At 51.3% G+C, this 24,286-nt stretch overlaps 1 long non-coding RNA gene across 2 annotated transcripts in view; it reads right to left on the bottom strand.

Moving 5' to 3' along the window:
* LOC122552144 (uncharacterized) overlaps positions 1 to 24,286 on the bottom strand; it is a 41,937-nt gene that overhangs the window by 2,179 nt on the left and 15,472 nt on the right. The gene's annotated exons all lie outside the window — the stretch shown is intronic.

Genomic DNA, 24,286 nt, shown 5'->3' with positions numbered 1-24,286 from the left:
CCGATTACATTAAACCCATTTTTCAGCTCTTCGTCCAATGCAAATGAATATCTAAATACGATTTAACGTGTCTGACTCAACTACCCTTAAAGCAGAAAATTCCAGATACCCCATCACAAATTTGGGCAAAATATTCCTCTTCATCTCGAGTCCTCACCTACCCCTCCTTACATTCAATCTAGGAAAACAGGACAAATGGATGCATGTCGCAAGTGTAGTGCTGGAAAAGCGCAGCAGGTCAGGCAGCATCCAAGCAGCAGGAGAATCAACATTTCCGGCAAAAACCCTTCATTAGGAGCCCTGTATCAGCCATTCATTCCCGATGAAGGGCTTTTGCCCGAAACGTCGATTCTCCCGCTCCTCGGATGCTGCCTGACCTGCAGTGCTTTTCCAACACCACACTCTCGACTCTGATCACTAGCATCTGCAGTCCTCACTTTCTTCGGTTCAATGGCCGAGTTCCAAAGGGACCCTTAGGTTCACCAAGTCTGCACTAACAAAGCTACACTAAATCTACATTACTTCCATTCCCTACTACTTGGCTCACAGCTTCAAACATTATGACATTTCAGGTGCTCATTCAAGTACTTTTAAATGTTGTGGGGTTTTCTGCCTCAACTATCCTTCCTGGCAGTGCATTTCAGATTCCCCCCATTAACCGGGTAAAAATTATTTTCCTCCTGCGTGTGTGTCTGTGAGACTGTGTTTATGTGTGTGTGTGTGTGTGTGTGTGTGTGTGTGTGTTTGTGTATGTGTGTAAGTAAAGTCTGGAGAGGATGCATGCGCGGTGGGGGAGGGGGGGGGGAAGAGAGAGTGTGCACGGGGTGGGGGTAAGAGAGAGTGTGCGGGGGGGGAGGGAGAGTGTGGAGGGGGGGAAGGGAGAGTGTGCGGGGGGGGAGGGAGAGTGTGGAGGGGGGGAAGGGAGAGTGTGAAGGGGGGAAGGGAGAGTGTGAAGGGGGGAAGGGAGAGTGTGAAGGGGGGGAAGGGAGAGTGTGAAGGGGGGGAAGGGAGAGTGTGCAGGGGGAAGAAGGGAGTGTGTGCAGTGGGGGGAAGGGAGAGTGTGCAGTGGGGGGAAGGGAGAGTGTGCAGGGGGGGGGAAGGGAGAGTGTGCAGGGGGGGGAAGGGAGAGTGTGAAGGGGGGGAAGGGAGAGTGTGAAGGGGGGAAGGGAGAGTGTGAAGGGGGAAGGGAGAGTGTGGAGGGGGGGCAAGGGAGAGTGTGGAGGGGGGGGAAGGGAGAGTGTGAAGGGGGGGAAGGGAGAGTGTGAAGGGGGGAAGGGAGAGTGTGAAGGGGGGGCAAGGGAGAGTGTGGAGGGGGGGAAGGGAGAGTGTGGAGAGGGGGCAAGGGAGAGTGTGGAGGGGGGGCAAGGGAGAGTGTGGAGGGGGGGCAAGGGAGAGTGTGGAGGGGGGGCAAGGGAGAGTGTGGAGGGGGGGCAAGGGAGAGTGTGGAGGGGGGGCAAGGGAGAGTGTGGAGGGGGGGCAAGGGAGAGTGTGGGGGGGAGAAGGGAGAGTGTGGGGGGGGGAAGGGAGAGCGCGCGGGGGGGGGGAAGGGAGAGCGCGCGGGGGGGGGGAAGGGAGAGCGCGCGGGGGGGGGGAAGGGAGAGCGCGCGGGGGGGGGGGAAGGGAGAGCGCGCGGGGGGGGGGGAAGGGAGAGCGCGCGGGGGGGGAAGGGAGAGCGCGCGGGGGGGGGAAGGGAGAGCGCGCGGGGGGGGGGGAAGGGAGAGCGCGCGGGGGGGGAAGGGAGAGCGCGCGGGGGGGGGAAGGGAGAGCGCGCGGGGGGGGGGAAGGGAGAGCGCGCGGGGGGGGGGAAGGGAGAGCGCGCGGGGGTGGGAAGGGAGAGCGCGCGGGGGGAAGGAGAGAGCGGGCGGGGGGAAGGAGAGAGCGGGCGGGGGGAAGGAGAGAGCGGGCGGGGGGAAGGAGAGAGCGGGCGGGGGGAAGGAGAGAGCGGGCGGGGGGAAGGAGAGAGCGGGCGGGGGGAAGGAGAGAGCGGGCGGGGGGAAGGAGAGAGCGGGCGGGGGGAAGGAGAGAGCGGGCGGGGGGAAGGAGAGAGCGGGCGGGGGGAAGGAGAGAGCGGGCGGGGGGAAGGAGAGAGCGGGCGGGGGGAAGGAGAGAGCGGGCGGGGGGAAGGAGAGAGCGGGCGGGGGGAAGGAGAGAGCGGGCGGGGGGAAGGAGAGAGCGGGCGGGGGGAAGGAGAGAGCGGGCGGGGGGAAGGAGAGAGCGGGCGGGGGGAAGGAGAGAGCGGGCGGGGGGAAGGAGAGAGCGGGCGGGGGGAAGGAGAGAGCGGGCGGGGGGAAGGAGAGAGCGGGCGGGGGGAAGGAGAGAGCGGGCGGGGGGAAGGAGAGAGCGGGCGGGGGGAAGGAGAGAGCGGGCGGGGGGAAGGAGAGAGCGGGCGGGGGGAAGGAGAGAGCGGGCGGGGGGAAGGAGAGAGCGGGCGGGGGGAAGGAGAGAGCGGGCGGGGGGAAGGAGAGAGCGGGCGGGGGGGAAGGAGAGAGCGGGCGGGGGGAAGGAGAGCGCGGGCGGGGGGAAGGAGAGCGCGGGCGGGGGGAAGGAGAGCGCGGGCGGGGGGAAGGAGAGCGCGGGCGGGGGGAAGGAGAGCGCGGGCGGGGGGAAGGAGAGCGCGGGCGGGGGGAAGGAGAGCGCGGGCGGGGGGAAGGAGAGCGCGGGCGGGGGGAAGGAGAGCGCGGGCGGGGGGAAGGAGAGCGCGGGCGGGGGGAAGGAGAGCGCGGGCGGGGGGAAGGAGAGCGCGGGCGGGGGGAAGGAGAGCGCGGGCGGGGGGAAGGAGAGCGCGGGCGGGGGGGAAGGAGAGCGCGGGCGGGGGGGAAGGAGAGCGCGGGCGGGGGGAAGGAGAGAGCGGGCGGGGGGAAGGAGAGAGCGGGCGGGGGGAAGGAGAGAGCGGGCGGGGGGAAGGAGAGCGCGGGCGGGGGGAAGGAGAGCGCGGGCGGGGGGAAGGAGAGCGCGGGCGGGGGGAAGGAGAGCGCGGGCGGGGGGAAGGAGAGCGCGGGCGGGGGGAAGGAGAGCGCGGGCGGGGGGAAGGAGAGAGCGGGCGGGGGGAAGGAGAGAGCGGGCGGGGGGAAGGAGAGAGCGGGCGGGGGGAAGGAGAGAGCGGGCGGGGGGAAGGAGAGAGCGGGCGGGGGGAAGGAGAGAGCGGGCGGGGGGAAGGAGAGCGCGGGCGGGGGGAAGGAGAGCGCGGGCGGGGGGAAGGAGAGCGCGGGCGGGGGGAAGGAGAGCGCGGGCGGGGGGAAGGAGAGCGCGGGCGGGGGGAAGGAGAGCGCGGGCGGGGGGAAGGAGAGAGCGGGCGGGGGGAAGGAGAGAGCGGGCGGGGGGAAGGAGAGAGCGGGCGGGGGGAAGGAGAGAGCGGGCGGGGGGAAGGAGAGCGCGGGCGGGGGGAAGGAGAGAGCGGGCGGGGGGAAGGAGAGCGCGGGCGGGGGGAAGGAGAGAGCGGGCGGGGGGAAGGAGAGAGCGGGCGGGGGGAAGGAGAGCGCGGGCGGGGGGAAGGAGAGCGCGGGCGGGGGGAAGGAGAGAGCGGGCGGGGGGAAGGAGAGCGCGGGCGGGGGGAAGGAGAGAGCGGGCGGGGGGAAGGAGAGAGCGGGCGGGGGGAAGGAGAGAGCGGGCGGGGGGAAGGAGAGCGCGGGCGGGGGGAAGGAGAGCGCGGGCGGGGGGAAGGAGAGCGGGCGGGGGGAAGGGAGAGAGCGGGCGGGGGGAAGGGAGAGAGCGGGCGGGGGGAAGGGAGAGAGCGGGCGGGGGGAAGGGAGAGAGCGGGCGGGGGGAAGGGAGAGAGCGGGCGGGGGGAAGGGAGAGAGCGGGCGGGGGGAAGGGAGAGAGCGGGCGGGGGGAAGGGAGAGAGCGGGCGGGGGGAAGGGAGAGAGCGGGCGGGGGGAAGGGAGAGAGCGGGCGGTGGGAAGGGAGAGCGTGCGGGGGGGGAAGGGAGAGCGTGCGGGGGGGGAAGGGAGAGCGTGCGGGGGGGGAAGGGAGAGCGTGCGGGGGGGGAAGGGAGAGCGTGCGGGGGGGGAAGGGAGAGCGTGCGGGGGGGGAAGGGAGAGCGTGCGGGGGGGGGGAAGAGAGAGCGTGCGGGGGGGAAGGGAGAGCGTGCGGGGGGGGGGAAGGGAGAGCGGGCGGGGGGAGGGAGAGAGCGGGCGGGGGGAGGGAGAGAGCGGGCGGGGGGAGGGAGAGAGCGGGCGGGGGGAGGGAGAGAGCGGGCGGGGGGAGGGAGAGAGCGGGCGGGGGGAGGGAGAGAGCGGGCGGGGGGAGGGAGAGAGCGGGCGGGGGGAGGGAGAGAGCGGGCGGGGGGAGGGAGAGAGCGGGCGGGGGGAGGGAGGGCGCGCGCGGGGGGAGGGAGGGCGCGCGCGGGGGGAGGGAGAGCGCGCGCGGGGGGAGGGAGAGCGCGCGCGGGGGGAGGGAGAGCGCGCGCGGGGGGAGGGAGAGCGCGCGCGGGGGGAGGGAGAGTGCACGTGTGTGCGCGCGCATAGGTGTGTCTCGTGCAATAGTGGTCATCTGTAATTTGACATGAACCCAAGGTCCAATTGAGGCCCTCCCTATGGATACCCAACTTAGCTATCAGCCTGTGCTTGGCCAGTTTTCGCTGCTGTCTGTCCCAAAGTCCACCTTGGATGGTCACCCAAAGGACACGGGCGGACACACACACACACACACACATCCCCTCTCACAGACTTAGACACTTTACACACACACACACACATACACTGTCTCTGACACTCACAACCCCCCTCTCCAGTCACAAAGCAAACCAACATGCACACATACTAATATATGTTTGTGGGGTGAATTTGTATTTGTAGAGTTACATTGTACTTTGCTCAAAAACTGCATCAATCCATAAAAGACTCTGTTAACTCACTTTTTAGATTAGAATCAGTCTAAACATTTTAGCACAGACAGGGAATACAGGGGGCTAACACCATCAATATCTCAACAACTTATCTGCGCTGACACCAATTTTAACCTGAGAATGTAACTTTTAAAAGTGTTTTTTGATTTACATATGAAAGAAGTGAAACTATCATGGCCATTCTAACAGATGAGAGACTTAAACAATCAAGGTATTTTTCAATGTGTAATTTCAGTTACAACACACTGTAAACGTTTGCTATAAATTCAGTCTTTTACAATTGTGTACTCCACAACCATCTGATGAAGGAGCTGCGCTCCAAAAGCTAGTGCTTCCAATTAAACCTGTTGGACTATAACCTGTTGTGTGATTTTTAACTTTGTACACCCGAGTCCAATGGCGGCATCTCCAAATCATCATCCAGGTTGGTATTAATTACATGATAGGATTATAAAGGAGGCTTTGTGGACAAACTTTGAACAGTGAGGAGCTTGTCCGACTGGAAACGTAGGCTTACAAAAGGTTTTGGCAGCATGGCATGACAGCTCACCCAGAGCATAAAAACAATTGAAAAACAGCAACAAGTAGGGTCAGTAGGTGGTGAGAGAGTGATACAAAGGCAACCTTAACGGCTCTTTATGCAAACGTCACTTTGAGATTAAAAGCAAGTAAATGAACTGACGATACAAACAGATGGGCATGATGCTCTAGCCATTATGGAGACATGGTTGCAAGGAGACCAAAGCTAGAAACTAAATAGCTGTGGGTGTGTGACCGCCAAAAAGGAAAGGATCATACGGTAACTTTAATGGTAGAGGATGGAATAAGTACAATAGCAAGAAATATGGGAACTGCTGCAGTTTGGGAAACTGGAGCCTTGTGATGTAGATGTGGAATATTGGCTTTTTTCAACTGGGATAAAGGGGTTACGGACAAAAAGCCATCCCCTCAATTGCTTGTGGGGCAACAACTTTCTGCATCATGAAGACTTTAACCTGCCCAGCAACCCTGGAGTAAAAATCTTTTCACGAACCGATAGATATGATTACAGACTACTATGACCACAAGTTATCTGTTATATTGCAGCATTACAGGTTTACCACAGCAGACAGACTTCCTGGGGAACCAGTTACGAAATTATTGACAAGACCGTGAAAATTAGTGAAAACAGGCCAGCATTTTGGGAAATATTAAGGGATCACTTCATCTATGGAATTAATAATATTGTGAACCAAGGAAGTCTACTGAATGAAACAGATCGAGACATCAAGAAAGCCACAGAACTGGCCCTTTCCCATGGAGATAAATGGAAGAAGGGACTCAGAAGGTTCAGAGGTCCTCTACCTTGGCATATCCCATAACATAGAGCCAAGTCCCAACCAGATAATACTCAGGGCTCCTATTGCTAGCAAAGAAATTCAATTGTAGTTGGAGGCTGCCTATTTGCAGGTTGAACAGAAAGTTTCTCCATATGTCAGGAGCAAGAATGCTCATGCCACACTTGTAGTCATAGGGTCCATCCCAAACCAGACTACTGAAACAGGCAAAATGCAGGCTGTAGGGTGACATCATCTCATGACAGGGCTGTGCAAATAATTCAAATCAAGAATGAGAAATTATATCACTGCTCCCAAAGTGGCTGCAATTATAAAAACCACTCAGCTAAATGGCCACCTCCTAAACATGGAGCTCGACACAGTTCCCACTGTACCCAACACTGGAGAGCTAGCCTTTAGGGAACTCCGATGGACCATCTTGCCTTTAAGTCAGCAAGACACCAAGTCTAGACTGTGCCCATACACTGGGGAAGCTTGCATATTATTGGGACCACAGCAACACCAGTTATGCATGGGCAACAGACAGTCCGACTCCCCTTAGTGGTGGTGCAAGCACCAGGTCACAACCTTTTGGGAAGTGACTGGCTGCCCAAAATCTGCCTGGATTGGCAACAAGTTTAAAAAAAAGGGTATTAGTGACCTGTATGAAGTCATTGGGAAGTATCACAAAGTGTTTCAAAAAGGGCCTCAGGAAGATAAAAGACACAGGGCATAGATCTATGTAGACACAGAGGCCCAAACCTAAATACTTCAAAACATGACCAGTCCCCAATGCCCCATGCATCCAAGTGGAGATCCAAGTGCAACAGCTCAAGGAACATGGCATAATACATCTAGTACAATTTGCTCAAGGGGTCACAACACTACAGCCAATTGTGAAACCTGACAACTCAGTCATTCTCTGTGGGAATTGTGAGTTATGAGTTGACAGTCAACAGAATTTGCCAATTAGATAGACACCCTATGCTACGCATAGAAGACTTGTGCAAAAAGTTGGCAGGGGGTGTCCCATATTTTCAAAATTGAATACGAGCCACTCCTATCTCCATCAGGAACTTGAGTCATATTACTATAAATACTCTCAAAGGACTGTGTGCATATACTTGCCTCAACTAGAGCTTGAGGGATCATCTAGAAAGAATATCATAAATATTCACAAAGGACTGTACGAGTTCACTTGTTGAAGAAGGGTCACTGGACCGACACATTAACTCCGGGATTAGAAGGATACAGATCCTGTTAGTGAAGACAGTATTAGTATGGAAGGGCAAAATGTGTTCGAGCAGGCTTGGAGGGCCGAAGGGCTCGTTTCCATGCTGTATTGTTTTTTGACAGTGATTTCTCTCTGCTAGACCTGCTGAGTTTTTCAAGCAATCTCTGCTTTTATGAAGGACTATGAAATGTGGGCCTTTATTTCAAAGAGAACGAAGCATAAAAAAAAGAGGAAGGTTTTCTTAAACCATCAAATGCACGAGCCTGACCACAGCTTGAATACATTGAACAGTTTTGGCTCTCTGATCAAAGGAAAGATATACTGACATTGGAAGAAGCCCACAGAGGGTTCTTTACGCTGATTTCAAATACAGGCTGTTCTGCTATACTGCATGATTCGTTAATGTGAACTCGCTGTAACGCGTTTGACAGAGTTTCCATATCACAAACTTTGAAAGCGTGCACTCGTTATAACACAATTATAATGACCATGCCGACCAGATACCCCAACCCAATCTAGTCCCACCTGCCAGCATCCGGCCCATATCCCTCCAAACTCTTCCTATTCATATGCCCATCCAAATGTCTCTTAAATGTTGCAATTGTACCAGCCTCCACCACTTCCTCTGGCAGCTCATTCCATACACGTACCACCCTCTACGTGAAAATGTTGCGCCTTAGGTCTCTTTTATCTCTTTCCCCTCTCACCCTAAACCTATGCCCTCTAGTTCTGGACTCCTGACCCCAGGGAAAAGACTTTGCCTATTTATCCTATCCATGCCCCTCAATTTTGTAAACCTCTATAAGGTCACCCCTCAGCCTCCGACGCTCCAGGGAAAACAGCCCCAGCCTGTTCAGCCTCTCCCTGTAGCTCAGATCCTCCAACCCTGGCAACATCCTTGTACACATGGAGCATTTGAAATGGATAAATCAATCAATCTAGCAAATACAATAGCAAAAACAGAAATTAGTTGAAGCTCAGCAAGTCTGGCAGCATGTCTAAAGACAAAGCAGAGTTAATGCAGAGAAGTGACTGGACTTGAAACATTAACACTGCTTTATCTCCCACAATCACAGAATCCCTAAAGTGCAGAAAGAGGCCATTGTATTTGCACTAACCCTCTGAAGAGGATACCACCCTACCCCATAACTCCGCATTTACCACGGCTAATCCACCCAATCTGCATACCTCAAGACACTCCGGGGCAATTTTTAGCATGACCAATCCACCTAACCGGCGCATCTTTAGTATGTGGGGGGAAACCAGAGCACCCAGCTGAAACTTATATGGGCAAAGGAAGAACATGCAAACTCCACAAAGACAGTCATGCAAAACTGGATTTGCATCTGGGTTACTGGCACCGTGAAGTTGCAGTGCTAACCACTGAGCCGCCGTGCCACCTTAAAAACTGCCAGACCTACTAAGTTTTTCCAGTGATTTCTGACTTTCAGCATCCACAATTTATTTTTTTAAAAATCAAGCAAATGGCTGTGAACATGTATGATATAGTTGAAATTATGGAGACATGACTTCAGGGTGATGAGGGATGGGACTGAACACTAGGAATATTCAGTATTTAGAAAATACAGAATAAATGGAAAAAAAAGTTGCATTACTTGTTAAAGAGGATATAAACATGATAGAGGAAAAATAATATTTCAGACATTGTACAATCTGTATGCATAGAAATAAAATGGACAAAAAAAATATTAATGATAGTGGTATTTAGGCCACTAAACTACAGTAGTAATGTTGGAAATGGCATTAAACATAAATTCAAAGATGCATAAAGAAATATCTGTAAACTTTAATCTGCATAAAATTGGGTGAATCAAATTAGTCACAATACTGGAGATGACAAATTCCTGGAGTGAAAATGGAATTTGTTTTTGCATCAGTATATTAAGGAATCAACTACAGAACAGGCCACTTTAGATTAGATTAGATTAGATTACTTACAGTGTGGAAACAGGCCCTTCGGCCCAACAAGTCCACACCGACCCGCCGAAGCGCAACCCACCCAGACCCATTCCCCTACATTTACCCTTTCACCTAACACTACGGGCAATTTACCATGGACAATTCACCTGACCTGCACATTTTTGGACTGTGGGAGGAAACCGGAGCACCCGGAGGAAACCCACGCAGACACGGGGAGAATGTGCAAACTCCACACAGTCAGTCGCCTGAGGCGGGAATTGAACCCGGGTCTCTGGCGCTGTGAGGCAAAGAGAAAGGAATAATTGTTAGGCAACTCTTTACAATACCACTAAGATATCATAATACAATTCTTCAAGATGGAGAGTGAAGAAGTTGATACTACGCATACAGTCCTGAATCTTAATAAGGGAAACTACGCTGGTATGTGGCTATGATGGATTGGGAAACGTTACTGAAAAGATTGACATGGCAGACAGGGAAAGACTTGGCCCACTCAAGGACAAAACAGGGAACCTATGTGTGGAGCTAGTAGTAGTAGTAGTAGACAAGGTTCACCAAAAAGGACAAATTAATAGAGGACCATTTCAGGGAAAGGAGTGTCGAATTTCTAAGCCAAGTTGCTATTAAAAAGGCAGAGGCGCTGTGTTTCTTAAAAAGTATTAAGGTAGATACGTCCTTGGTTGCTGATGGGATCTATCCCAGAATATTGTGGGAGGCAAGAGAACAAATTGCTGGAGCATTGACAAGCATCTTTGTAATTTCTTTGTCCCATAGCTTAAGAAGAGTAGCAGGGTTAATCCAGGAAATTGCAGGCCTGTAAGCCTCATGTCAGTTGGAGGTAAATTATTGGAAAAGATTCTCAAGGACAAGATCTATGTTTAAAAGCAAGTTGACATATTGCAATAGACACGAGCTAAAAATGTGTTGCTGGAAAAGCGCAGCAGGTCAGGCAGCATCCAAGGAGCAGGAGAATCGATGTTTCGGGCATGAGCCCTTCTTCAGGAAGGGCTGAAGAAGGGCTCATGCCCGAAACATTGATTCTCCTGCTCCTTGGATGCTGCCTGACCTGCTGCACTTTTCCAGCAACACATTTTCAGCTCTGACCTCCAGCATCTGCAGTCCTCACTTTCTCCTTATTGCAATAGACAGTACGGTTTTGTATAGGGGAGGTCAGGCCTCAGCAACTTTACTGATGCTCCCTGACCCAAGAGTCCATTTTCCATTAAGAGATAGACGCTCCCTGACCCAAGTCTCCATTCCCCCGAAGTTACAAACGTTCCCCGGTCCCAGCCTCCATTTCCCCTGATGTTACAGACGCTCGCAGACCCTACTCTTCATTTCCCTGAAGTTACAGACATGCCCTGACCCCAGCCTCCATTGCCCCTGAAATTACAGTTGCTCCCTGACACCAAGCTCCACTTCAAACCCTGAAGTCACAGACCCTGACCACACTTACCATTTCCCTTTAAGTTACAGACATTCCCTGACCACAGCCTCCACTTCCCCTGAAGTTACAGATGCGCCCTGACCCAGCTTCCATTTCTCCTGAAATGCACTTTCACCTTTTTAAGGACAGAGATATGTGGGCGGCACGGTGGCACAGTGGTTAGCACTGCTGCCTCGCAGCGCCAGAGACCCGGGTTCAATTCCCGACTCAGGCGATTGACTGTGTGGAGTTTGCACGTTCTCCCCGTGTCTGCGTGGGTTTCCTCCGGGTGCTCCGGTTTCCTCCCACAGTCCAAAGATGTGCAGGTTAGGTGAATTGGCCATACTAAATTGCCCGTAGTGTTAGGTAAGGGGTAAATGTAGGGGTATGGGTGGGTTTCGCTTCGGCGGGTCGGTGTGGACTTGTTGGGCCGAAGGGCCTGTTTCCACACTGTAATCTAATCTAATCTAAATCTATAGTTGCAAACACTGCCTGACCCCATACTCCATTTCCCCTGATATTACAGATGCTCGCAGACCACATTCCTCGTTTGCCTGAAGTTACAGACATGCCCTGACCCCAGGTTCCATTTCCCCTGAAATTACAGATGCTCCCCAACACCAGGCTTCACTTCAAACACTGAAGTCACAGATGCCCGTGACCATATGTACAGTTTCTCTTGAGGTTGCAGATGCTCCCTGACCACAGTCTCCTCTTCCCCTGAAGTTACAGATGCTTCCTGACCCCACTCCTCATTTCCCTTCAAGTTACAGACACTCCCTAGGCCAAGGCTCCATTTCCCCTGAAATTACAGACGCTCCCTGACCCCAACACTGACGTTTCAAATGCGCCCTGAACTTAGCCTCTATTTCACCTTAGGTTAGTCACTCACTGACCCCAGGCTTCATTTCTCCTGAAGTTACAGGCACTCCCTAACTTCAAACTCTGAAATCACAGACATCTCCATTTCCCCTGAAGTTTCAGATACTCCCTGACCTCAGCCTCCATTTCAAACCCTGAAGTACAGAGTTCCCTGACCCCAGCCTCCATTTCTCCTGAAGTTACACATGCACTACTCCCCATTCCTCAGTTCTCTTGCAGTTACACACACTCCCAGACACCAGACTCCATTTCCCCTAAGGTTACAGATGCCCCTTGACCCCAAACTCCATTTTGCTGAAGTTAAAGATGTTCCCTGACCCAAGATGTTCTCCATTTTCTGACAGTACAGACTCTACCTGACCCCACTCCCCATTTGCCTGAAGATACAGACACTCCCTGACAGCAGTCTCTATTCCCCCGAAACTACAGACACTTCGATTGCAGGCTCAATTTACCCTGAGGTTAGAGGAGCTGACTGACCCCATTACCTGTTCCATTGAAGTTACAGATGCTCCCTAAACTCAGTCTCCAGAAATTACAGACACTCCCTGATTCAACTACCCGTTTCCCCTGAAATTACAGATGCTACCTGACTGCAGTCTCCATTCCTCTTGCAGAAACAGGCCCTCCCTGACCACAGTCTCCATTTCCCCTGAAGATACAGTCGCATCCTGACACCAGACTCCACTTCCCCTGGCATTACAGATGCTTCCTGACCCCAGCCTCCTTTCCACCTGAAGTTACACACACTCCCTGACCCCAGCCGACAATTCTCCTGAAATTACTAATGCTCCCTGACCCCAGCCTCCATTTCAAACTCTGAAGTTACAAATGCTTCCTGACTGCAGCCTCCATTCCCCCTGATGTTAAAGAAGCTCCCTGACCCCACCTCCATTTCCCTTGACGGGACAGACCCTCCCTGACACCACTCCCCATTTGCCTGAAGTTACAGACACTCCCTAACCACAGGCTCAATTTCAAACCCTCAAGTCACAGACATTTTCATTTCCCCTGAAGTTATGGATGCTCCTGACCCCACTCTCCATTTCCCCTGAAGTTTCATATGCTCCCTAACGCCAGTTTCCATTTCAAACCCTGAAGTTAGACACTCCCTAAGCCATTCTACATTTCACCTGTAGTTACACACTCTCCCTGATCCCACTCCCCATTTCCCGTGATGTTACAGACACTCCCTGACCCCAGGTTCCATTTCTTCTGAATTTTCAGATGCCCCCTCACCCCAGCTCCATTTCAAACCCTCAAGTTACAGATGCTCCATGACCGTAGCCTCTATTTCCTCTCAAGTTACAGACACTCTCTGACCCCAGGCTTCATTCCCTGACCGGAAACTCCATTTCCCTGAAGTTACAGATGCTTCCTGACCAGAGTCTCCATTACAGCTGAAGCTGCACATGCTCCCTGACCCCAGTCTCCATTTTTCCTCAAGTTACAGATGCTCCCTGACCAGAGGCCCCATTTCTCCTGAAATTTCAGACATCCCTTAACCCCAAGCTCCATTTCTAACCATGAAGTTACAGGTGCTCCCCGATGCCAGGCTCCCTTTCCCTGAAGTTTTGGACCCTCCCTGACCCCACTCTCAATTTCTCTGACGCTACAGGTGTTCCCTGACCCCGGATTCCATTTTCCCCAAAGGTGGAGACAGTCCCTGACCACAGACTCCATTTGAAATCCTGAAGTCTCAGATGCTCCCTGACTCTACTTCCCATGAAATTACACATGCTCCCTGACTCCAGGCTCCGATTAAACTCCTGAAGTGACAGATGCTCCCTGACCGCAGTCTCCATTTCTCTTTCAGCAACAGACACTCGCTCACCAGTCTCTTCATTTCCCCTAAAGTTACAGATGCTCACTGACCCATGTCTCCATTTTCCCTGTAGTTACATAGGCTCCATTACCCCAAGCTCTATTTCCATCAAGTTTACAGACACTCTTGACCCCAGGCTCCATTTCCATGGACAGTACTGACTCTCCCTGACCCCAATCCCACTTTCCCTGATGTTACACATGCTCCATGATCCCAGCCTCTGTTTCAAACCGTAAAGTCACAGGCACTCCCTAACCCCAGGTTCCATTTCAAATCCTGAAGTCATAGACGCTCCTTGACCATAGTCTCCATTTCCCCTGAAGTTCCAGATGTTCCATGACCCCACTCCCAGTTTCCCCTGAAGCTGCACACACTCCCTGACCCCAGCCTCCATTTCCCCTGAAGTTACCGACGCTCACTGACCCCAGTCTCCATTTCCCCTGACGTGACAGAGCTGACCACAGCTCCATTCCTATTGAAGGAACAGATCCTAGTCTCTGACCCTAGTCTCCACTTCCCTGAAGTTGCAAATGCTTCCTGACACAGTCTCCATTTCCCCTGAAGTTACAGGGGCTCCCTGACCCCAGTCTCCATTAGCACGGAAAGATCAGATGCTCCCTGACTGCAGTCTGCATTTCCCTGGAAGTTACAGACATTCCCTGACCAAAGCCTCCATTCCCTTGAAGTCACAGCCACTCCCTGACACCAGTGTCTATTTCTGGCGAAGTTATATGTGCTCCCTGACCGCAGTCTCCATTTCCCCAGAAGTTGCTGATGTCCCTCACCCCAGCGTCCACTTCACCTGACATTACAGTCACACCCAGACCCCAGACTCCAGTTCCCGAGATTACACACGCTCCCTGACTCCAGTTTCCACTTCTTCTGAAGTTACAGATGCTGTCTGATGTGAGTTTCTATTTCCCCGAGGATACAGACATTCCCTGAACCCAGCCTCCATTTCACCTGTCGTTACAGACGTTTCCTGACCACAGGCTCTGTTTTCCTGAAGTGACACACGCAGCCTAACCCCATGCTCCAACTCCCCTGAAGTTATAGACACACACTGACCCCAGCCTCCGTATCCCCTGGGGTTACAGATGCTCCCTGATGCCAGTAGCCATCTCAAGAATTACTGTTACAGACGCTCCCTGAACCACGCCACCAATTCTTCTGAATGAAGGAATTCCCAGACACCACCCTTCATTTCACCAAGTTACACATGCTCCCTATCCCAGTTTCCATTTCCCCTCAAGTTACAGGCGCTCCCTGACCCCAGTTTCCATTTTTTCTGAAGTGACAAACATTGTCTGATGCCAATTTCTATTTCCACTGGGGTTACAGAAGCTCCCTGATCCCAGTCTCCATTTCAGAAACTGCAGTTAGAGACGCTCCATGAACCAAGTGTCCATTTCAGACCCTGAAGTTACAGGTGCTCCCTGACCCCACTCCTCGTTTCCCCTGAAGTTACATAAGCTGCCTGACCCCAGGGTCCATTTCTCCTGAGATACAGACGTTCCCTGACCAGAGACTCCATTTCCCCTAAAGTTATAGACTCTGCCTGAACTCAATCCCCATTTCCCCTATAGTTACAGATGCTCCCTTACCCCATTCCCCTGAAAATGCAGATGCTCCTTGACCACAGGCTCCATTTCCCCTGAAGGTACAGACCCTTGCTGACCCCAGTCTCCATTTTCCTGAAATTACAGACACACACTGACCCCAGTCTCCACCTCAACTAAAGTTACACATGCTTCCTGACCTTGGCCTCCATATCCCTCGAAGCTAAAGATGCTTCCTGACCCCAGTTTCCATTTCTTCTGAAGTTAGACAATGTCTGATGCCAATTTCTATTTCCACTGAGATTACAGGCGCTCCCTGACCGCAGTCTCCATTTCAAAAACTGCAGTTAGGGACGCTCCCTGACCCCCCAGCTCCATTCACCCTGAAGTTAGACACTCCCTGACCCCAATTTCCATTTCCTCTGAAGTTACAGATGCTCCCTGACCCACGTCTCCATTTACCCTGTAGTTACATAGGCTTCATTTCCATGAAGTTTACAGACACTCTTGACCCCAGGCTCCATTTCCATGGATATTACTGACTCTCCCTGACCCCAATCTCACTTTCCCTGATGTTACACATGCTCCATGACCCCAGCCTCCGTTTCAAACCATAAAGTCACAGACGCTCCCTAACCCCAGGTTCCTTTTCAAACCCTGAAGTCACAGACATTCCTTGACCATAGTCATCATTTCCCCTGGAGTTCCAGATGCTCCGTGACCCCACTCCCAGTTTCCCTTGAAGTTAGAGGCTTCCTGACCCAAGCTTCCATTTCCCCTGAAGTTACTGACGCTCACTGATCCTCGTCTCCATTTCCCATTGACTTACCGATGCTCCCTGACCCCAGTTTCCATTTCCCCTGATGTTACAGACACTTGCTGACCACAGGCTCCATTTCTACAGAAGAAACAGATGCTCCCTGACCCCAGTCTCCACTTCCCTGAAGTTGCAAATGCTCCCTGACCCAGTCTCCATTTCCCCTGAAGTTACAGATGGCCCCTGACCCCAATGTCTATTTTCTCTGAAATTACAGACACTCCCTGACGCTAGGTTCCATTTCTCCCAAAGGAACAGATGTTCCCTGACCCTACTCTCCATTAGCACTGAAGGATCAGATGCTCCCTGACTGCAGTCTGCATTTCCCCGGAAGTTACGGTTGATCCCTGACCAAAGCCTCCATTCCCTTGAAGTCACAGACACACCCTGACACCAGTGTCCACTTCTGCTAAAGTTAAATGCTTCCTGACCGCAGTCTCCATTTCCCCAGAAGCTACTGATGTTCCCAACCCCAGCCTCCACTTCACCTTATGTTACAGTTGCACCCAGACTCCAGTTCCCCTGAGGTTACACACGCTGCCTTACCCCAGTTTCCACTTCTTCTGAAGTTACAGACGCTGTCTGATGCCAGTTTCTATTTCCCGAGGTTACAGACTCCCTGAACACAGCCTCCATTTCACCTGTCGTTACAGATGTTTCCTGACCACAGGCTCTGTATCCCTGAAGTCACACATGCTACCTAACCCCACGCTCCAATTCCCCTGAAGTTATAGACACACACTGACCCCAGCCTGTGTTTTTCAAGGTTACAGATGCTCCCTGACCCCAGTCTCCATTTCAAGAATTGCAGTTACACATGCTCCCAGACTCTTGCCTCCATTTCAGAGGTTACACATGCTCCCAATCCCAGTTTCCATTTCCCCTCAAGTTACAGGCACTCCATGGGCCCAGTCTCCAATTCAATTCCTCCATTTACAGACAGTCCCTGAACCAACCCTCAATTTCCCCTGAAGTTACAGACACTCCCTGACACCAGACTCCATTTCCCTTTGAGTTACAGATGCTCCCTGACAACATTCTCAATTTCAAACCCTAAAATTACATACATTCCTTGGTCCCAGTCTTCAATTCCCCTGTTGTAACAGAAGCTGTCTCAAAACTGTCTGCAGGGGCATGGGAACCAGATTGTAGCTTCAGGGTGCAGGGCCTGGAGTGTAGGGAGGTTAGGAACATGGCATCAATTTCAAAGGAGGGTGCCTATAAACAGGAAAGTGGCTTGAAGTGTGTATACTTCAATGCAAGAAGTATCCGAAATAAGGTAGGTGAACTTGCAGCGTGGGTTGGTACCTGGGACTTCGATGTTGTGGCTATTACGGAGACATGGCTAGAACAGGGACAGGATTGGCTGTTGCAGGTTCCAGGATTTAAATGTTTTAGTAGGGTCAGAGGTGGGGGTAAAAGAGGGGGAGGTGTGGCATTGCTTGTCAAAGATAGTATTACAGTGGTGGAAAGGACGATGGATGAGGACTTGCCATCTGAGGTAGTTTGGGCTGAGGTTAGGAATAGGAAAGGTGAGGTCACCCTGTTAGGAGTCTTTTACAGGCCTCCTAATAGTCCTAGAATCATTGAAGAAAGGATAGGGAAGGTGATTCAGGAGATGAGTGACAGTAATAGGGTGGTTGTTATGGGGGACTTTAACTTTCCTGATATTGATTGGGAAAGCTATAGCTCAAGTTCGTTAGATGGGTCAGTGTTTGTTCAATGTGTGCAGGAGAGTTTCCTGACACAATATGTAGACAGGCCAACAAGAGGTGAGGCCATACTGGATTTGGTTCTGGGTAACGAACCAGGCCAGGTGTTAGAATTAGAGGTAGGTGAGCACTTTGGGGATAGTGACCATAATTCGGTGATTTTTACTCTCGTGATGGCGAGGGATAAGTGTGTACTACAGGGCAAGAGTTATAGCTGGGGGCAGGGAAATTATGATGCGGTGAGGCATGACTTAGGATGTGTGGCTTGGAAAAGTAGACTCCAAGGCAAGAGTGTAAATGATATGTGGAGCTTGTTCAAGGAGCAACTATTGAGTGTCCTTGATAATTATGTACCTGTCAGGCAGGGAGGAAAGGGTCGTGCGAGGGAGCCGTGGTTTAATAAGAAATTGGAATCCCTTGTTAAATGGAAGAGGGCGGCCTATCTCAAGATGAGACATGAAGGTTCAATTGGGGCGATTGAGAGTTATAGGGTAGCCAGGAAGGACCTGAAGAGAGAGCTAAGAGCTCTAAGAGAGAGCTAAGACATGAAAGGTCCTTAGTCGGTAGGATTAGGGAAAACCCTAAGGCTTTCTATAGGTATGTTAGGAATAAAAGAATGACTAGGGTAGGAATAGGTCCAGTCAAGGATAGTAGTGGGAAGTTGCGTGTGGAGGCGGAAGAGATTGGGGAGACACTGAATGAATACTTTTCTTCAGTATTTACTCAGGAACAGGGCATTGTCATCGATGTGAATACTGAGTCACAAATAAGTAGAATGGATGGCTTTGAGGTATGTAGAGAAGAGGTGTTGGAAATCCTGGAAAAGGTGAAAATAGATAAGTCCCCTGGGCCTGATGGCATTTATCCTAGGATTCTCTGGGAAGCAAGGGAGGAGATTGCAGAGCCATTGGCCTTGATTTTTATGTCCTCTTTGTCTACAGGAGTAGTGCCAGAAGACTGGAGGATAGCAAATGTGGTTCCCTTGTTCAAAAAGGGGAGTAGGGATAACCCTAGTAACTATAGGCCGGTGAGTCTCACTTCTGTTGTGGGCAAAGTCTTAGAGAGAATTGTAAGGGATAGGATTTATGCACATCTGGATAGGAATAATGTGATCAAGGATAGTCAGCATGGTTTTGTGAAGGGCAGGTCGTGCCTCACAAACCTTATTGAATTCTTTGAAAAGGTGACGAAGGAGGTTGATGAGGGGAAAGCGGTAGATGTGGTATATATGGATTTTAGTAAGGCGTTTGATAAGGTTCCCCATGGTAGGCTACTGCAGAAAAGGCATTGAGGGTGAGTTGGAGGTTTGGATTAGGAATTGGCTGGATGGAAGAAGACAGAGGGTAGTAGTTGATGACAAAGTTTCTTCATGGAGTGCCGTCACTAGCGGTGTTCCGCAAGGATCTGTTTTGGGACCATTGCTGTTTGTCATTTTTATAAATGACCTGGAAGAGGGGTTAGAAGGTTGGGTGAGCAAGTTTGCGGATGATACGAAAGTCGGAGGAGTTGTTGACAGTGAGGAAGGATGTGGCAGGTTACAGCAGGATATAGAGAAGCTGCAGAGCTGGGCAGAAAGGTGGCAAATGGAATTCAATGTAGCTAAGTGTGAAGTGATTCACTTTGGGAAGAATAACAAAAAGATGGGGTACTGGGCTAATGGTCGGATACTTGGTAGTGTGGATGAGCAGAGGGATCTTGGTGTCCATGTACACAGATCTCTGAAAGTTGCCACCCAGGTAAATAGTGCGGTGAGGAAGGCATATGGCGTACTGGCTTTTATTGGTAGAGGAATTGAGTTCCGGAGTCCTGAGGTCATGATGCAGTTGTATAAGACTCTGGTGCGGCCGCATCTGGAATATTGTGTGCAGTTTTGGTCGCCATACTATAGGAAGGATGTGGAGGCACTGGAACGGGTGCAGAGGAGGTTTACCAGGATGTTGCCTGGTATGGAAGGAAGATCGTATGAGGAAAGACTGAGACACTTGGGGCTGTTTTCATTAGAGAAAAGAAGGTTTAGGGGTGAATTGATTGAGGTGTACAAGATGATTAGGGGGTTAGATAGGGTTGACAGTGTGAACCTTTTCCCGCGTATGGAGTCGGGTATTACAAGGGAAAATAGCTTTAAATTAAGGGGGGGTAGATATAGGACTGAAGTTAGGGGTAGGTTCTTCACTCAGCGAGTCGTAAGTTCATGGAATGCCCTGCCAGTAGCAGTGGTGGACTCTCCCTCTTTATGGGCATTTAAGCGGGCATTGGATAGGTATATGGAGGATAGTGGGTTAGTATAGGTTAGGTGGGCTTGGATCGGCGCAACATCGAGGGCCAAAGGGCCTGTACTGCGCTGTATTCTTCTATGTTCTATGTTCTAATTCAAAACAGGCTCTGTTCTCCCCGAAATGACAGATGCCCCTCAGGCACCAATTCTCTGTAGTTACAGACACTCCCTGACCCCAGTCTCCATTTGCCCTAAAGTTACAGGCACTCCCTGATCCTAGTCTCCATATGCCCTGAAGGATCACTTGCTCCCTGATCGCAGTCTGCATTTCCCCTAGAAGAACAGATGTTTGCTGACCTCAGCCTCCATTTCCCCTGAAGTTCCAGTCGCTCCCTGACCCAAGCCTCCATTTCCCCTGAAGTCATACATGCTCCATTACCCCAGTCTTCACTTGCCCTCATGTTACAGAAGCTCTCCGACCCCGGTCTCCATTTCCTGTGAAATTACAGATACTCCCTGACCTCCGTCTCCATTTCTCCTGAAGTTCCAGTCGCTCCCTGACCCCAGCCTCCATTTCCACTGATGTTACACATGTTCCCTGATCCCAGTCATCATTTCAAAACCTGCTGTTACAGATGCTCCCTGAACCAAGCCTCCATTTCCACTGTAATTACAGACATTCCCTGACCCCAGGCTCCATTTCAAATCTTAATATCACAGACGCTCGCTGACTACAGTCTCTATCTCCCCTGAAATTACAGATGCTCGCTGACCCCAATCTCCATTTCCTCTGCAGATACAGTCACTTCCTGACCCCAGCCTCTATTTCCACTGAGGTTACACGCACACCCTGATCCCAATTTCCATTTCTTCTTAAATTATAGATGCTGCCAGATGCCCGTTTCCATTTCCACTGAGGTTACAGATGCTCCCTGACCTCAGCCTCCATTCAAAACTGCAGTTATAGATGCTCCCTGAACCAAGTCTCCAATTCCCTGAAGTTACAGACGCACCTGACGCCAGCCTCCTTATTTCCCCCCATTGACTAACACTCAACACTGGAGCCCCCCCCAGGGGTGCATACTCTGCCCCCTACTATACTCACTGTATACCCATGACTGCGTTGCCAAATACCACACTAATGCCATTTACAAGTTCACTGATGGTACCATTATCATCAGTTGAATCTCAGATGGCGAGAAAACAGACCACAGATGGCAGGTGGAAGACCTGAAAAAATGGTGCACTGAGAATAACCTAGCTCTCAATGCAGCAAAACCAAGGAACCAATTATTGACTTTCAGCAGGATGTTACTCATGCCCTCCTACACATTAACAACACAGCGGTGGAACGAGTGGAGAGTGTCAAGCTCCTGGGAGCGGTCACCCACAACAAACTTTCTTGGACTCATGTGGACGAACTGATTACAAAGGCCCAACAATGTCTCTTCTTCCTCAGGCAGCTGAGGAAATTTGGCAAGATGGCGAATATCCTTGCCAACTTTTATTGGTGTGCCATCGAGAGCATTCTTTCTGCATGTATCACTGCCTGATATAGCAACCGTACCATTCAAGATCAGAGATGGTTTCAGACAGTGGTGAACTTGGCCCGAAAAATCACAAAGACCAACTTCCCAACTATAACATCCATCTACTAGGCCCGCTGTCAAGGAGAGGCTGCCAGCATTCTCAAAGACCCATCCCACCCTGGCAATGGTTTTCTCTAACCTCTGCTATCGGAGAGAAGGTACAGAAGCCTGAACACATGCACCAGCCGGTTTCATAACAGTTTCTACCGTCCGGTTCTTGGGATACTGAAGAGATTCACAAACTCTTAACATTCGCCTGTACCTGTGTTTTTGTTTTTACCACTGTTCCCTATTATTTACTTATCTATGCTACTTAACTATGTGGTCTGCCTGTATTGCTCGGAAGACAAAGTTTTTCACTATGCTTTGATACACGTGACAAATTCAATTCAGTTACAGACGCTCTCTGACGCCAGGCGCCATTTTTTCCTGACTTTACAAATGCTCCTTGACCACAGTATCCATTTCCCTTGTATTACTGACGCTCACTGACCCCAGGTTCCATTTTACCTGATTTCACAGACGTTCCCTGAGCGCAGACTCCATTTCTCCTTAACTGACAAACGCTCCCTGACCCCACTCCCACTTTCCCTTTAGTTACACATGCTCCCTGACCACAGGCTCCATTTCCCCAGAGGTTAGAGATGCTCCCTCACCCAGGATCCAATTGAAATCGTAAAATCACAGATGCACCTTTACCCCAGGCTCCACTTCCCCTGAAGTTGCAGATGCTCCCTCATCCCAGTTTCCATTTCCCCTGAAGCCAGGCTCCATTTCTCCTGAAGTAACAGGCACCCCCGGGCCCCAGTCTCTATTTCCCCTGCAGTTACAGAGGCTCCCTGACTCCGGACTCCATTTGCCCTGAAGTTACAAATGCTCCTTAACTGCAGTCTCCTTTTTTCCTGAAGGTACATCTGCTCCCTGACCCCAGCCTCCATTCCCCATCGTATTACAGATACTCCCTCACGCCATGTTCCACTTGTCCTGAAGTTACAGGGACTATCTAACCCTAATTTCCATTTCCCCTGAAGTTACAAACATTTCCTGACCCCATGCTCCATTTCTCCAGAAGGAACAGATGCTCCTTGACCCCACTCCCTTTCTCCCCTAAAGTTGCAGATGCTCCCTGACCAAGTCTTTGTTCCCACTGGAATTAAAACACTCCCTGACCACAGTGTCCATTTCCCCTGAAGTTACAGATTCTCACTGACCGCAGTCTCCATCTACCCCGAAGGTACAGCTGCTCCCCGATGTCAGAGTCCATTTCCCCTGAAGGACCAGACATTCCCGGACCCCAGCCACCATTTCCCCTAATGTTACAGATGATCCCTGACCCCAGGCATCATTTCCCCTGTAGTTACAGATGCACCCTGAACCCAGCCTCCATTTCCCCTGAACGTACAGATGTTCCCCAATGCCCCTGAAGTTACATACACTCCCACTTTCCCGTGAAGTTACACTCACTCCCTAACTCCAGGCTCCATTCCAAACCCTAAGTCACAGAAGCTCCCTGACCACAGTCTCCATTTCTCCTGAAGTTACAGATCCTCCTCGACGCCAAGCTCCATTTCCCCTGAAGGAACAGACACTCTCTGATCCAGGTCTCCATTTCCCCTATATTTACAGACGCTCCATGACTGCAGTCTCCTTTTGCCCTGAACGTACAAGCGCTCCTTGACCCCAGTCTCCATTTGCCCTGAAGTTACAGACCCACCCAGACGCCAGCCTCCATATTCACCGCCCCCCCCACCCCCCCAACCCCCACAATGAGTAACACTCACATTGGAGCCCCCCCAGGGGTGTGTACTCAGCCCCCTACTGTACTCACTGTGTACCCATGACTGCATTGCCAAATACCAGACTAATGCCATTTACATGTTCGCTGATGATACCAAAGTCAGTCGAATCTCAGATGGCAACAAAACAGACTACAGATGGCAGATGGAAAAATGGTGCACTGAGAATAACCTAGCTCTGAATGCCGGCAAAACCAAGAACCATTATTGTCTTTTGGCAGGATGTTACTCATGCCCTCCTACACATTTACGAGTAGACAGCGTCAAGCTCCTGGGAGCGGTCATCCACAACAAACGTTCTTGGACCATTCATGTGGACGCACTGGTTATAAAGACCCAACAACGTCTCTTCTTCCCTCAGACAGCTGAGGAAATTTGGCATGACGGCGAATACCCTCGCCAACTTTTATAGGTGTGCCATCGAGAGCATTTTGTCTGGATTAATCACTGCCTGTTATGGCAACTGTACCATTCAAGATCGGAGACAGTAGCAGAGAGTGGTGAAATCAGCCTGGACAATCACAAAGGTCAACCGCCCATTTATAGAATCAATCTACCAGGCCCACTGTCAAGGAAAGGCTGCCAGCATTCTCAAAGGTCCATTCCACCCTGGGCAATGGTTTTCTACAATGTCTACCATCGGGGAGAGGATACAGAAGCCTGAACACGCACCAGTTTCACAAGTTTCTACCCTCCTGTTAGAATACTGAATGGACTCTCAAACTCTTAACATTCGCCTGTACCTGTGTTTTTGTTTTTGCCACTGTTTACCTATTATTTACTTCTCTATGCTACTTAACTATGTGATGTGCCTGTATTGTTCGCAACACAAAGCTTTTCAGAGCCTTAGTACACGTGACAATAAATTCAATTCAGTTACAGACGCTCTCTGATGTCAGGCCCCATTTTCCCTGATTTTACAAATGCTCCTTGACTACAGTCTCCATTTCCCTTGTATTACTGACGCTCCCTGACCCCAGGTTCCATTTTACCTCATGTCACAGACGTTCCCTGAGCGCAGACTCCATTTCCCCTTAACTGACAAACGCTCATGACCCCACTTCCACTTTCCCTTAAGTTACACACGCTCCCTGACCACAGGCTCCATTTCCCCAGAAGTTAGAGATGCTC

Source organism: Chiloscyllium plagiosum, unplaced genomic scaffold, assembly GCF_037043375.1.
Source record: "Chiloscyllium plagiosum isolate Xiang-an unplaced genomic scaffold, Cpla_swu_hap1 HiC_scaffold_50, whole genome shotgun sequence".
In the NCBI taxonomy this organism is placed as follows: domain Eukaryota; kingdom Metazoa; phylum Chordata; class Chondrichthyes; order Orectolobiformes; family Hemiscylliidae; genus Chiloscyllium; species Chiloscyllium plagiosum.
Note: the sequence above shows the minus strand (reverse complement) of the source record. Positions and strands in the feature narration are given on the sequence as shown.